The sequence below is a fragment of the Piliocolobus tephrosceles genome, chromosome 15, assembly GCF_002776525.5.
Source record: "Piliocolobus tephrosceles isolate RC106 chromosome 15, ASM277652v3, whole genome shotgun sequence".
NCBI classification, from domain to species: domain Eukaryota; kingdom Metazoa; phylum Chordata; class Mammalia; order Primates; family Cercopithecidae; genus Piliocolobus; species Piliocolobus tephrosceles.
Window position 1 is genome coordinate 40,885,630 of NC_045448.1, and position 15,370 is coordinate 40,900,999.

Sequence of the window (15,370 nt, forward strand, 5' to 3'; positions counted from 1 at the left end):
GGGGCCTATCATGGGGAGGGGGGAGGGGGGGAGGGATTGCATTGGGGAGTTATACCTGATATAAATGATGAATTGATGGGTGCTGACGAGTTGATGGGTGCAGTACACCAACATGGCACATGTATACATATGTAACAAACCTGCACGTTATGCACATGTACCCTAGAACTTAAAGTATAATAAACATAAAAATAAAAAAAAATAAAAATAAAAAACATACTGATTTGAATTCTTTCAGGTATATATTTGGTAGTGGGATTGTTGGATCACACGGTAATTCTATTTTTTGTTATTTAATAAAGATTCATGCTGTTTCCCAAAATGGCTGCACTAAATTACGATACCACCAAGAGGGCATAACTGTGCCCATTTCTCCGCATCCTCACCAACACTAGCCATCTTTCATCTTTTTGATAATTGCCAAACAAACAGGTGTGAGGTGATATATCATTCTGACTTTAATTTGCTTTTCTCTGATGAAAATGTTGAACATTTTCATATATCTATTGACAATTTGTATGTCTTCTTTTAAGAAATGTCTATTTGAGTTCTTTGTCCATTTTTAATAGGATTATTTGTTTTGGATTACTTTGAGTTTCTTGTATATTTTGTAAAAGAGCCCATTATCTGATGTATAATTTTAATGTTTTTCTTAATGTGTGCATTTTCTCTTCACACAATTAATTGTGTCCTTTTGTGCAGAAGCTTTTTAGTTTGATGGAATTGTGTTTGTTTGTTTATGCTTTTGTTGCCTGTGCTTTGGGGACTATACACAAGAAATTATTGCCCAGACCAATACCATGGAGATTTCCCCCTATGCTTTCTTCTAGTAGGTGTATAGATTCAGGAATTGCATTTAAATGTTTAATCTGTTTTGAGGTGATTCTTTTATAAGGATTGAGATAAGAATCCATTTCCCTTCTGTATATGTATATCCAGTTTTCCCAACACCATTTTTAAAGACACTATGCATTGTGTATTATTGGCACCTTTGTCAAAAGTCAATTGACTCTGATGTCTGGGTTTATTTCTGGGCTATTCATCCTATTCTACTGGTCAATGTGTCTGTCTGTTTTTACACCAGTACCATGAGGTTTTTATTACTATAGCTTCATAATATATTTTGCAATCCATTTGTTTGATGTCTCAGCTTTGTTCGTTGGTCAAGATTTAGAAGATTTAACCAAAAGAGAAAAGAAGAATTGAAACCAATACACAAATGTTATAGTCAGCTAGATAATAATTAAAGATAAATAAATTTCCATAGGAACTTATTAAAGTATTAACTTTACCAGTTCTCCTCAAATCCTCACCTAGAATTGGTATCCTAATTCTTACAGTTTTTAGAGTATACTTTTACTGACAATTACATTGTTCACATAGTTTCTTGGGGAAAATATATATTACTGAGTCGTCAGTATTACAAGAGGCCAGCAAATAGCTGCTATGGGTCAAGCACATTACATACACTACCTGAAAAGCATGGCTAAAGACCAGATAAGAATTATTTCTTCTGATTAACAGGTGAGATAACCATCACTCGGAGAAGTTATGGTAATTTTCTCAAGCTTTGTTAAATGACAGGATACAGAATCAGGTCTTTCTGTCTTTCAATATTACACATTTGGTTGCATGTAAATCCAGAGATTTATGCAAAGGTCCAGAGAAGTTATTATCAAACCTATAAAAAATCAAATTCTCATGGTGTTATAATTCATTAATTTATTCAAATAAACATTCCAGTGGATTAATTTTTGGCACTTTTTAGAAAACTCAAAATCCATGGCAAAACACTAAGGTTAGATTTATATAGTTTATTAATAAACCCCTACATGGAGATTACTAGGTAATAAGTGCCCTAGGTACTTTAGAAATATTCACTCATCCAATCTCCATAACAGTTTTAGGACATAGATATTATTATTATCATCTCTATGTGACAGAAGCACAGAGAAGTTAGTAATTTATCTGAGATTACACAGCTTGTAAATGGTAGAGTTGAGTGTTCAACCTAGGCAGTCTTGTTGAAGTCAATGCTATTTATCATTCACTATTCCATCTCAGGAATACATCTGGCAAATTTTAAGGTGAGTATGAAAGGTCACCAAATATCTATGTTCGTTAATATATTGGTGCAAAAGTAACTGTGGTTTTTTCTATTAAAGGTAACGGCAAAAACTTCAATTACTTTTGCACCAACCTATAGTTTTCCCCTGTATGTGAAACTATTCTTTTGCCTTATGTTTGGTTTTGGACACTAAAAGCAACTAATGGTTACCTTAACAACCACTTGGTGTCATTTTCCAAATTTGTTCTGAGGAACTGCAGTCCCTGAAAATACACAGTGATATGGTTTGACTCTGTGTACCCTCTCAAATCTTACCTTGAATTGTAATAATCCCCATCTGTCATAGGAGGGATGCGATGGGAGGTAACTGAATCATGGGTCTGGGTGGGTCTTTCTCATGCGGTTCTCCTGATAAGTGAATGAGTCTCACTAAATCTCATGGTTTTATAAGGCGTAGTTTCCCTGCACAAGTTCTCTCTTGCTTGCGGCCATGTAAGATGTTCCTGCTGTTCCACCATGATTGTGAGGGCTCCCCAGCCCGGTAGAACTGTGAGCCAATTAAACCTCTTTCCTTTAAAAATTACTCAGTCTCAGGTATGTCTTTATTAGCAGTATGAAAACAGAATAATATATACAGCAAATTAATATTTCCCTAGTTATACCAATGTGAGTAATGCTACAACATATACCACACTCTTGGAAACTCACAATGCAGAAGTTTTACAAAAAAGTAACCATTTTGCACTTTATTTAATCCAGAGTTTCCTAAACATAGTTGAATGTAAATGTATTAGAAATATTTAGAACACAGATAGATTTTGGACAATGCCTTAAAGAGGTATGAACTTAGGATCCGGTATTGAACAATATAGGTTCAATTCCTGGACACACACACACACACAAAAAGAACACAAAAAGCAAACTTCTAAAGACTCAGTTTTCTTATTTGTAAAATGAGAACTGAGACAGCACCTTATTTGAAAGATAGCTGTGTAAAAACACGACTCAGTTACTTAGGAATCTTATGTCTCATACAAACTACTATAAAAATGTTCACAGACTGGTTTCAGTTGTTTTAATTTTAACAATAGATTATTATTTCTAATCTTTCCCCAACACTCATGCCAAAAGATAAAATTTCCTTCCCTCGTCATGAAACTTTAACAAGCCCTGATACCTACTCAGGCTAAGAATTGGAAGAATACAATTCTTATTCTGCAGGTTGCTGCTGCAGATTTGAGAACTGAATATCCACCTACACACCGTGGAAAAGTGTTTGGGTCTAAACTGTAATTGCACATAATTTTATTTTTTGAGAAAATTGTGCCAAATATCAAAAGCTCCAACTTTATTTATTTTTAAATCCCTGTGCTCTCTTCTCAAAAGGCATCAACATTATTCTCCTTAGCACTCATTTGTGTTGTTGACATTTCTTGTTTAAATTCTAAGACTACCAGGTCACCTTGAGAACTGCTCACCAACAGAGATTTTTTTCCCAAAGAAATTTATCCTATGGTGACAGCAAAATGCTACTATCTTCAAAGTCAAATTCTTTAAACAAAACAAAACAAAGCAATCTTTCTGATTTCTTCTCTTACTGTGAGCCTGATGGACTTGGTCTCCAGACACTAAACTGTTTTTCCTCTTATTTTTATCCTCTTTTTACTACATTGCACATGTCACTAAATTTGCAATCATGAAAGATGGACAAAAGTCATGCTTGTAGGAAGTGAATTTTCAAGCAGCAACAGAAACTTCAGACAAAAGAATAGTTTTTTGATTTGTTTATATTCTGAATCATAAATCAAAAGTATGCAGTAAGCCAATATACCCTGCAACCCAAGCTACATTATATTCATGGAGTTCATATCTCTATAATATACCCTGCAACCCAAAGCCCATTATTGTCATGTAGTTTGGGTTGCAGGATCTATTGTAGAGATATGGATACATGGAGGAAAGGAAAGCTTTATTTGTGGTCTTTGATTTGTGGACACATAATAGGCACACCCTACTGTTTCTGTTCCCACTCATTATTTTTCTTTCTGCTTTTCTTCCCTTTGTCCTCTCCACCAAGTAGAGAGTAGATGGGAGGAATTTTGTGAATGGTGCACATACTATGGAGGCCACAAGAGTACCTGAGATCCTTTGTTTTCCTTCTCTCATGCATTCTGTGTTTTTTTGTGTGTTACTTGTCTAAACTTCTACTGAGCTAAGTCATATTCACAGGGAGTGTTGAAAACAGGTATGTTTCAAACTGGATATTGGGCTTGTACTGGGGAGAAAATAGAGACTCTCTACCATGGCACAACTCCCAGGGTCAACAATCTTACTCTAAGCTTCAAGGATCAATATGCAGTTAGTTTTACATAATAAACAAATACAGTTTATAATGGCGTTACATAAAATTCTAGCAACTTTTTAAGAGGATTTTTTTTTGACATTTCACACTTACAGAGGCCTAGCGAGAGTCAATAGCAGGTATTGTTAAAAGTTCAGACTCTGATGTCAGAGAAATACTGCCCTACAATTTAATAGCTGTTTCATCTTGGGCAAGTCACTATATCACCCCAAGCTTCATTTTTTCCCACATGCAAGATGAAAATAAAATACCTACTTCATAAAAGTTTTGTCAGGTTTAAATGAGACAAAGTATAAAGGCTTGCATCTAATACACAGACAATAAAATTTAATAAAAATTATCACCTTTTCTCAGATTTCAGTTCTTAAGTAATTACTCTCCTCTGACATTTATGTTGCTTTTGTTTAGGTGGATAAGTTAAAGTATCTCTGTTCACTGGTTTGACTTTTTGGAAATATGGAACTTAGGTCTAAGGTTCAAAAATCCACTGAGAGTATTAATCTTATGTATTACTTTAAGCCATATAATCACTTACTGATTAGTACTGAACATAAAAGATTGGAAGAATAGGTTTAAAAAACAAAACAAACTAAAACAAAAAACTGATATTGTGATTAGCAGATATTATTTATATGTGCTTCATTAGAGAAAACTGAAATAGATTATATAACTGAATACTACTTTTTGTATGAATTGAATTTATATAAATTATATGTAAGGTAAGTATTAACTTATTATATTGAATTTTAAATTTCAAGCTCTGCTACAAAGGAAACATTCCCATACTACCAGGTCCCAGGTGAAACGAAGAAAACAAAACAAAACCTGTAGCTTGGAGTCAGACTCTAGGCTTGAATTCAAGTAAAGCTGTCTTTGCTGCACTAGTTATGCAACCCTTAGGCAAATTAGAAATATTCTTTCAGTTTCTTATGTATAAAATGAGATCTCTTTCTCTTCCTTTTTAAAATTATTTTGAGGATCTAATGGGATGTTATAAGGAAATATATACATACATATACATATATATATATATATACACACATATATATATATTCAGCAACTATTTGCTGAGAACATACATTTTTCAGGCACTGTACGAGGTACTAAAAATAAAGTGCCACATACATAATATTTAAATCCAAATAATAATTTTCTCATAAACATAATTTGGACCCAATTCACAATATAAGTCCCACTCAAGATCCTAGTATTCGTAAATAATTAAGGGTAGACCTAATACCAAAAAAAAAAAAAAAAAAGAAAGAAATTCTCAGACTGGTTTCAGGTGTTTTAAAAGTATACATATGTAACAAATCTGCACGTTATGCACATGTACCCTAGAACTTAAAGTATAATTAAAAAAAAAATTAACAATAGAAGAAGAAAATAACTGAACAGAAAAGTTCAACAGGTAGGTTCAACAGCAGACTAGGTCAAGTGAAAGAAAGGCTCAGTGAAACTGAAGATATGTCACTGGAAGCCATCTAATCAGAGGAATATAGTGAAGATAGTTTAAGGAACTTATGAAACAATGCCAAGCAAACCAATATATGCATTATGGGATTACTATAAGGAGCACAAAAAGAGAAATTACCTAAAAGCTAATTCAAAGAAATGCTGGCTGAAATTTTCCCATGTCTGGGGAAAAAAACATATAGATCTAAGAAGTCTCTGGAATACCAAATAAAATAAATCCGAAGAGACCCACACTGATATACATTATAATCAAATTATCAAAAACAGGTACACAGAATTTTGAAAGACGCAAGAAAAAAGCAACTTGTTATATATAAAGGAATCCTAGTTAGGAGTACCAGAGAATTTATCAGAAGAAACCTTGCAGGCCTGAATGAAGTACAATTATATATTTAAAATAATAAAAGAAAGCAAATGCCAGTTAGGAATACTATACCCAGACGACCTTGTTCGAAAATCTTGATTCAAAATTAAGAGGAGATAATGACTTTCTGAGACCAAAAATAGCTGAGGGAGTTCATCGCCACTAGACCCACCTTACAAGAAAGGTCAAAAGGAGTATTTCTAATGAAATTAAAGGATGCTAAATAGCAACACCAGAACATAAGAAAGTATGAAACTTATCTGGAAAGGTAAATATTATCTTTATTATTTTAAGATAATAAAAAATATTATCTTAAAATGAAGTTAATATTTTATTACTATAATGATAGTGGGAAAATCAATTTTAATGCTACTATAAAGTTAAATTGCAAAAGTATTACAAACAACTATACCTAAATTATGTTAATTGATACATAAAAAAGAGATATAAGTTGTGAAATCAATAGCATACAATGTGGTGGGAGAAAAGGTAAAAGCAGAGAGCTCTTGTATGCAAGGGAAATGAAGTTGTTATTCTATTTAGATTGACTGTTGTAATTATGAAAAAAAAATTAGGTAAACCCCTCGGTAATCAGAAAGAAAATAGGTATAGAAGTTGCACAAAAAATAAGAGAAAGGAATCAAAATTTATCAATACATAAAACCATCAAAACACATAAAGAGAAGAGAGAAAAAATGACAAAAGAACAAGACAAAACTATTAACAAAATGACAATAGCAAATTTTTCCTACAAATAAATACTTTAAATGAACTGAACTCTCCAATAAAAAAGGTACAGAGAGACTGAAAACAAAATCAAGATCCAACTGCATACTATCTGTAAGAAACTCATCGTGGATTCAAGGACACATATAAGCTGAAAATGAAGAAATGGAAAAATATTTACTATGCAAATGACAAAAACACAGTAGGTACTGTGACCTCCTCACATGAATCTTAATGGCATCTAAGATGGTGAATTATTGCTAGAAAATTTTCAGTTTACTTTGCTTAGATTCAGTGGAGGAATCATTATCTAAGGGAGCTATAGCCTTACAAAAATATTTCTTAAAGAAAGATTTGAAATTTAAAATTACTCCTTGATCCATAAGCTGCAGAATGGATGTTGGCTTAGCAGCCATGAACATATTAATCTCCTTGTACATTCATCTTCATCAGAACTCCGATGAAGTGGTGTAAGTTCATCAGAACTCAGGTGAAAAGGTCTTGGGTGACTAGGTACATTTGTACCTAGTAATATTTTAGAAAATATATATATGTTTTACTGAGCAGTAGGTCCCAATAGTAGGTTTGAAATAGTAAACCATGCTGCAAATACATGTGATGTTATTCAGGCTTTGTTATTCCATTAATAGGGTAAGTAGATTCAGGGAGAGCAGATTCGGCAAAATTCTTAATGAATTTCTGAAGAGTAAATAAACATTGGCTACAGCTTAAAGTCACCAGTTGTATTTTCTGAATAGTAAATAAACATTGGCTACAGCTTAAAGTCACCAGCTGTATTAACCCTTAACAAGAGAGTGAGCCTGTCCTTTGAAGCCAGGCATTGACTTCTCCTCTTTAGTTATGAAAGTCCTAGATGGTATCTTCTTTCAGTGTAATCTTGTTTTGTATATCTTAAAATTCTGTTTAGTGTAGCCACCTTCTTCAATGATCTTAGCTAGATCATCTGGATAACTTGCAGCTTTTACATCAGCATTTGTTGCTTCACTATGCACATTTATATTATGGAGATGACGTCTTTCCTTAAACTTTATAAACCAACCTCTGCTAGCTTCAAAGTTTTCTTCTGCAGCTTTCTCACCTCTTTCAGCCTTCACAGAATTGAAGAGATTTAGGACGTTGTTCTAAATTAAGCTTTGGCTTAAGGCAATGTTGTGGCTGGTTCGATTTTCTATTATTATCTGGATCATTAAAATTTTCTTCACAGCAGCAATAGGCTGTTTTGTTCTATTATCCATGTGTTCAATGGAATAGCACTTTTAATTTCCTTCAATAATGTTTTCCTTGCATTCACAACATGTCTAACTGTTTAATACAAGAGGCAATGATTTAGGCTTGTCTTGGCTTTTAACATCCCTTCTTCACAAATCTTAATCATTTCTGGCTTTTAATTTAAAGTGAGTCATGTGACTCTTCCTTTCACTTGAACACTTACAGGCAATTGTAGGTTTGTTATTTAGCCTGATTTAAATGTTGTTGTATCTCAGGAAATAGGGAGGCCAAAAGAGAGGGAGAAAAAGGACAACAACTGGTTGGTTATAACCAACCAGTTATAACAGACACATTTATTGGTTACGTTTGTTTTTATATGGGCACAGTCCATGGCGTCAACAAGCAATTTTAATAGTAATGGCAAATATCCCTTATGACAGATCACAGCAAATGTAATAATAATCATGAAAAAGTTAGAAATATTGCAAGAACCACCAAAAGCTGACACAGAGACATGAGGTTAGCACATGCAATTGGAAAAATATTATGAATAGAGTTACTCAAGAAACATGCAATTTGTAAAAAATGCGAATATGTGAAGTACCATAAAGAGAAGTATGCCACAAAGGCGTATTTTGTTTCATTGTGCTTCACTTTATGGTAGTATACACACACACACACACACACACACACACACACACACACACACAACCTGTCATTTGTGACAACATGGATGAACCTGGAGGGCATCATGTTAAGTGAAATAAACCAGAAAGAGAAAGAAAATGCCACATGATCTCACTAATATGGAAAATCTTTTCTAAAATAGAATAGATATGATAGAAGAGAGTAGAACAGTGAATAGTGGAGAGTGTAGATAGATGGGCAGGGGAACAGAAGATGGGGTGAGGTTGGTCAGTGGGTACAAAATTACATTAGAAAGAAGAAATAAATTCTGGTGTTCTGCTGCATATCACAGTGATAGTTTTAAAAAAATCAACAGCATATACATTCTTCTCAGCATCGCATCGCACTTATTCCAAAATAGACCACATAGTTGGAAGTAAAGCACTCCTCAGCAAATGTAAAAGAACAGAAATGATAACAAACTGTCTCTCAGACCACATTGCAATCAAACAAGAACTCAGGACTAAGAAACTCAATCAAAATCGCTCAACTACATGGAAACTGAACAACCTGCTTCTGAATGACTACTGGGTACCTAACGAAATGAAGGCAGAAATAAAGATGTTCTTTGAAACCAATGAGAACAAAGATACAACATACCAGAATCTCTAGGACACATTTAAAGTGGTGTGTAGAGGGAAATTTACAGCACTAAATGTCAACAAGAGAAAGCAGGAAAGATTTAAAATTGACACCCTAACATCACAATTAAAAGAACTAGAGAAGCAAGAGCAAACACATTCAAAAGCTAACAGAAGGCAAGAAATAACTAAGATCAGAGCAGAACTGAAAGAGATAGAGACACAAAAGACCCTCCAAAAAAATCAATGAATCCAGAGCTGGTTTTTTGAAAAGATCAACAAAATTGATAGACTGCTAGCAAGACTAATAAAGAAGAAAAGAGAGAAGAATCAAATAGATGCAATAAAAATTGATAAAGGGGATATTACCACCGACCCCACAGAAATACAAACTACCATCAGAGAATACTATAAATACCTCTACGCAAATGAACTAGAAAACCTAGAAGAAATGGATAATTTCTTGGACACTTACACTCTCCCAAGAAAACCAGGAAGAAGTTGAACCCCTGAATAGACCAATAGCAGGGTCTGAAATTTAGGCAATAATTAATAGCCTACCAACCAAAAAAAGTCCAGGACCAGAAGGATTCACAGCTGAATTCTACCAGACGTACAAGGAGGAGTTGGTACCATTCCTTCTGAAACTATTCCAATCAATAGAAAAAGAGGGAATCCTCCCTAACTCATTTTACGAGATCAACATCATCCTGATACCAAAGCCTGGCAGAGATACAACAAAAAAAGAGAATTTTAGACCAATATCCTGATGAATATCGATGCAAAAATCCTCATAAAATACTGGCAAGCTGAATCCAGCAGGACATCAAAGAGCTTATCCACCATGATCAAGTGGGCTTCATCCCTGGGATGCAAGCCTGGTTCAACATATGCAAATCAATAAATGTAATCCAGCATATAAACAGAACCAAAGACAAAACCACATGATTATCTCAATAGATGCAGAAAAGGCCTTCTACAAAATTCAACAGTCCTTCATGCTAAAAACTCTCAATAAATTCGGTATTGATGGAACATATCTCAAAATGATAAGACCTATTTATGACAAACCCACAGCCAATATCATACTAAACGGGCAAAAACTGGAAGCATTTCCTTTGAAACCTGGCACAAGACAGGGATGCCCTCTCTCATCACTCCTATTCAACAGAGTGTTGGAAGTTCTGGCTAAGGCCATCAGGCAAGAGAAAGAAATAAAGCGTATTCAGTTAGGAAAAGAAGTAGTCAAATTGTCCCTGTTTGCAGATGACATGATTGTGTATTTAGAAAACCCCATTGTCTCAGGCCAAAATCTCCTTAAGCTGATAAGCAACTTCAGCGAAGTCTCAGGATACAAAAGCAAGGTGCAAAAACCGCAAGCATTCTTAGACACCAGTAACAGACAAACAGAGAGCCAAATCATGAATGAACTCCCATTTACACTAGCTTCAAAGAGAATAAAATACCTAGGAATACAACTTACAAGGGATGTAAAGGGCCTCTTCAAAGAGAACTACAAACCACTGCTCAGTGAAATAAAACAGGACACAAACAAATGGAAGAACATACCATGCTCATGGATAGGAAGAATCAATATTGTGAAAATGGCCATACTGCCCAAGGTAATTTATAGGTTCAATGCCATCCCCATTAAGCTACCAATAACGTTCTTCACAGAATTGGAGAAAACTGCTTTAAAGTTCATATGGAACCAAAAAAGAGCCCGCATTGCCAAGACAATCCTAAGCCAAAAGAACAAAGCTGGAGGCATCATGTTACCGGACTTCAAAATATACTACAAGGCTACAGTAACCAAACAGCATGGTACTGATACCAAAACAGAGATATAGACCAATGGAACAGAACAGAGCCTTCAGAAATAATACCACACATCTACAGCCATCTGATCCTTGAGTAACCTGACAAAAACAAGAAATGGGGAAAGGATTCCCTATTTAATAAATGTTGCTGGGAAAATTGGCTAGCCATAAGTAGAAAGCTGAAACTGGATCCTTTCTTTACTCCTTATACGAAAATTAATTCAAGATGGATTAGAGACTTAAATGTTCGACCTAAAACTATAAAAACCCTATAAGAAAACCTATGTAATCCATTCAGTACTTAGGCATGGGAAAGGACTTCATGTCTAAAACACCAAAAGCAACAGCAACAAAAGCCAAAATTGACAAATGGGATCTAATTAAACTAAAGAGCTTCTGCACAGCAAAAGAAACTACCATCAGAGTGAACAGGCAACCTAGAGAATGGGAGAAAATTTTTGCAATCTACTCATCTGACAAAGGTGTAATATCCAGAACCTACAAAGAACTCAATCAAATTTATAAGAAAAAAACAAACAACCCCATCAATAAGTGGGCAAAGAATATGAACAGACACTTCTCAAAAGAAGACATTCATATAGCCAACAGACACATGAAAAAATGCTCATCATCACTTGCCATCAGAGAAATGCAAATCAAAACCACAATGAGATACCATCTCACACCAGTCAGAATGGCAATCATTAAAAAATCAGGAAACAACAGGTGCTGGAGAGGATGTGGAGAAATAGGAACACTTTTACACTGTTGGTGGGACTGTAAACTAGTTCAACCATTGTGGAAAACAGCGTGGCGATTCCTCAAGGATCTAGAACTAGAAATACCATTCGACCCAGCCATCCCATTACTGGGGATATACCCAAAAGATTATAAGTCATGCTGCTATAAAGACACATGCACACGTATGTTTATTGTGGCACTATTCACAATACCAAATACTTGGAATCAACCCAAATGTTCATCAGTGACAGACTGGATTAAGAAAATGTGGCACATATATACCATGGAATACTATGCAACCATAAAAAAGGATGAGTTCGTGTCCTTTGTAGGGACATGGATGCAGCTGGAAACCATCATTCTCAACAAACTATCACAAGAACAGAAAACCAAATACCGCATGTTCTCACTCATAGGTGAGAATTGAACAATGAGATCACTTGGGCATAGGAAGGGGAGCATCACACACCGGGTCCTATTGTGGGGAGAGGGGAGGGATAGCATTAGGAGATATACCTAATGTAAATGACAAGTTAATGGGTGCAGCACACCAACATGGCGCATGTGTACATATGTAACAAACCTGCACGTTGTGTACATGTACCTTAGAACTTAAAGCATAATAATAAAAGAAAAGAAATGAAAGAAAAAACAAAAAAAAAACTTTTACACCTTAATTTATGGATGAGGTAGCTAAGACACAGAACTTGAACCGTTTGCTTTTTGATTTTTAAACTTCAACATAAACAAAGCATTTTTACGAACTAATTACAAAGGGGGTTTTTATTCTATCACCTTTTCTTGCTCCTTCTCTTGCCCTCTTTTTCTCATGCATGTGTGTGTGCGCTTGTGTGTGTGTGTGTGTGTGTTTATATTGAGAATGGATAAAATGCTTTTCCAGACTAGACTATTAGCAACATCTTTACAAATTGAAATGACTTACAGTGACAATTAGTTCTCAAATTACTTTCAAATGACTTATCATGTCTGACGCACTCAATAATGTTAAATGTCTCATGTCCCAGCTAGAATCAAAGTACTAAGCAGCAGAATTTGAATCAAGACTGGCAAATACCTTTAGGAAAAAACATGGAAAGTATTCAGTTTATTATTTTGGAAAATCAAACAAAGAAGCAGAGAAACAATGTAATTTGGAATGGAAATGTATCCTACAGCAGACAATATTTTCTAATGCTCCCAGAGGAAAGGATCCTCTTCTCACAGTGGGTTATGATATGTGTAAATGGTTCTAATGGTGGCTACGATTGGTCATAGGTTAGAGATGGGAGTAGACATAACATTAGAGAGCAATCTTGAGGTCCTTTTTATTACTCAGAAATTTCAAGCATGCCTAGTTTAATACTGTTGCACTTTAGATTGTTTCAAAAATCTAAACTAACGACAGTCTCTTGTACCTTGTTAATATTTTCTTATCTGTTTATATGCTTATTAGAAATTCCTGGAACTATTGTTGATGCCTGATAAATTCTTAAACTAAGAGAACCATGAAGTCAAGCTCTTTTAAAACACTGCAAGGAAACCTTTGAGCCTATGAAATTTACATTCCACTGTGCTGATCACATTCTTTTTCTTAATGAAGAAACATTTCCACTCAAGGGTTCTCACAAGAGCAGCACTATAAATTTAGTAGTCATAAACTCAGAATGTCACCTCTTGAAACTACTGAATTAATTGAAATACCTCAACTAATGTTTGCATATAGTAGATTCCATTCTTCAGTATCCCTTCTAATGGAGAAAAGACAACAGATTACAGAACCAAAGATATCTGAAGGATGTATATGTGATGTTAAAAGTATTTTGAATGATGATACCAAATTCATGAGACCTGAATCAAATCATGAGAACTCACTGTAAAGGCCTAGTTCATTAGAATATCTTATCCTGTTTTTGTTCTCAAACTGAGAGATAAAATTGTTTTCACAGCACTATAAAAAGAAAAAAATAAATAAATGAGCTTATGTACTCTCTCTTTCTCCTCCTTTTTATTATTAGGTACTTATTCACGTTTTCCTTAGGGCTGAAAGGTGGTTGTTCTATACTAAAAGGCATCTCTATCAGCGGTTTTTGGAACAAATACAGCATTTGGTTATGTAAGGGCACTGATCTTCAACTTAATACTTAATAGAGGCCTTTCATTACATGCTGCTTTACAATTGTTAAGCAAACCAATATGAAAATAAAATGGGCAAATTGTTTTATTTCGTTTTGTTTTTTTTAACTAGAAATACTGGGACAGAAGAAAGGACAAAAGCCATAGCCAGACAGACTCACCTAGTAAAAACCAAAGGGTCTAACTCTTATTTTATTGCTTTTTCAATTACTTAGTTTTTTAAAATCTGTAATGTTAGGACTTTGTCTAAATCATAATATTCAAACTCTTGTATCTGTCATTCAAGATATTTCCTAATCTAGGCCAAACTTATTCGTTAAACTTTATTTCTGAACATTGTTTTGAATCATCCAGCTCAGTTAAGGTAACTATTACCTCACAAACATCACTGTTCCTCTCTGTGTTTACCTGCACCTGGAATGTCTTCTTCCTGCTCCCAAACCCAGCCAGGTCTCTCTGTCCTCCCATGCCCAACTGTTACCAAGTCCCTACTTGCTGCCACAGAACTTGTATAAACATTTCCCAGGAACAGATTTCTCTCTTCTCTGAACTTCAGAATGTACTTCTCATACTGCTTATTCCTTGTTTATTGGACATTTCCCTTAAAATTTCTTGTTGTATAATGGCTTAATATGGTATTTATCTGTGTACATGCCTCCAAACGTAGATAACTTCTCCTTCACAAAACATTATACTTTCCTTTGGTGAAATGAATATGTGTTATACCATTCTTCGGTGATGGTAATTTTCCTCATTCACAGTACATGTTTGAAAAATGAATGCAAATGTTAACCAAACAGACAAAACTCAAAAGCAAAATTTGCTGCAGATAACTGTATTTTGACAAATCAACTAGTATTCCTGATTAGCGCATTTTATTGTAGTTCAGTTAAAAAAATACAATTTGATATTCATAGGTAGTTTTTTTCTTTTTTTAGAGATGGGTTCTTTCTCCTTTGTCCAGGCTGGAGTGCAGGGGTATCATCATACTTCACTGCATCCTTGAACTCCTAGGCTCAAGGAATCCTCCTGCTTCAGCCTCCCAAGTAGCTGAAACTAGGTAAGAATGTTTTAACTTTTTTTTTAGAGATGACCATCTTGCTATGTTGTCCAGGCTAGTCTCAAAGTCCTGGCCTGACGCGATCCTCCCACCTTGGCCTCTGAGTCGTTAGGATTAAAGGT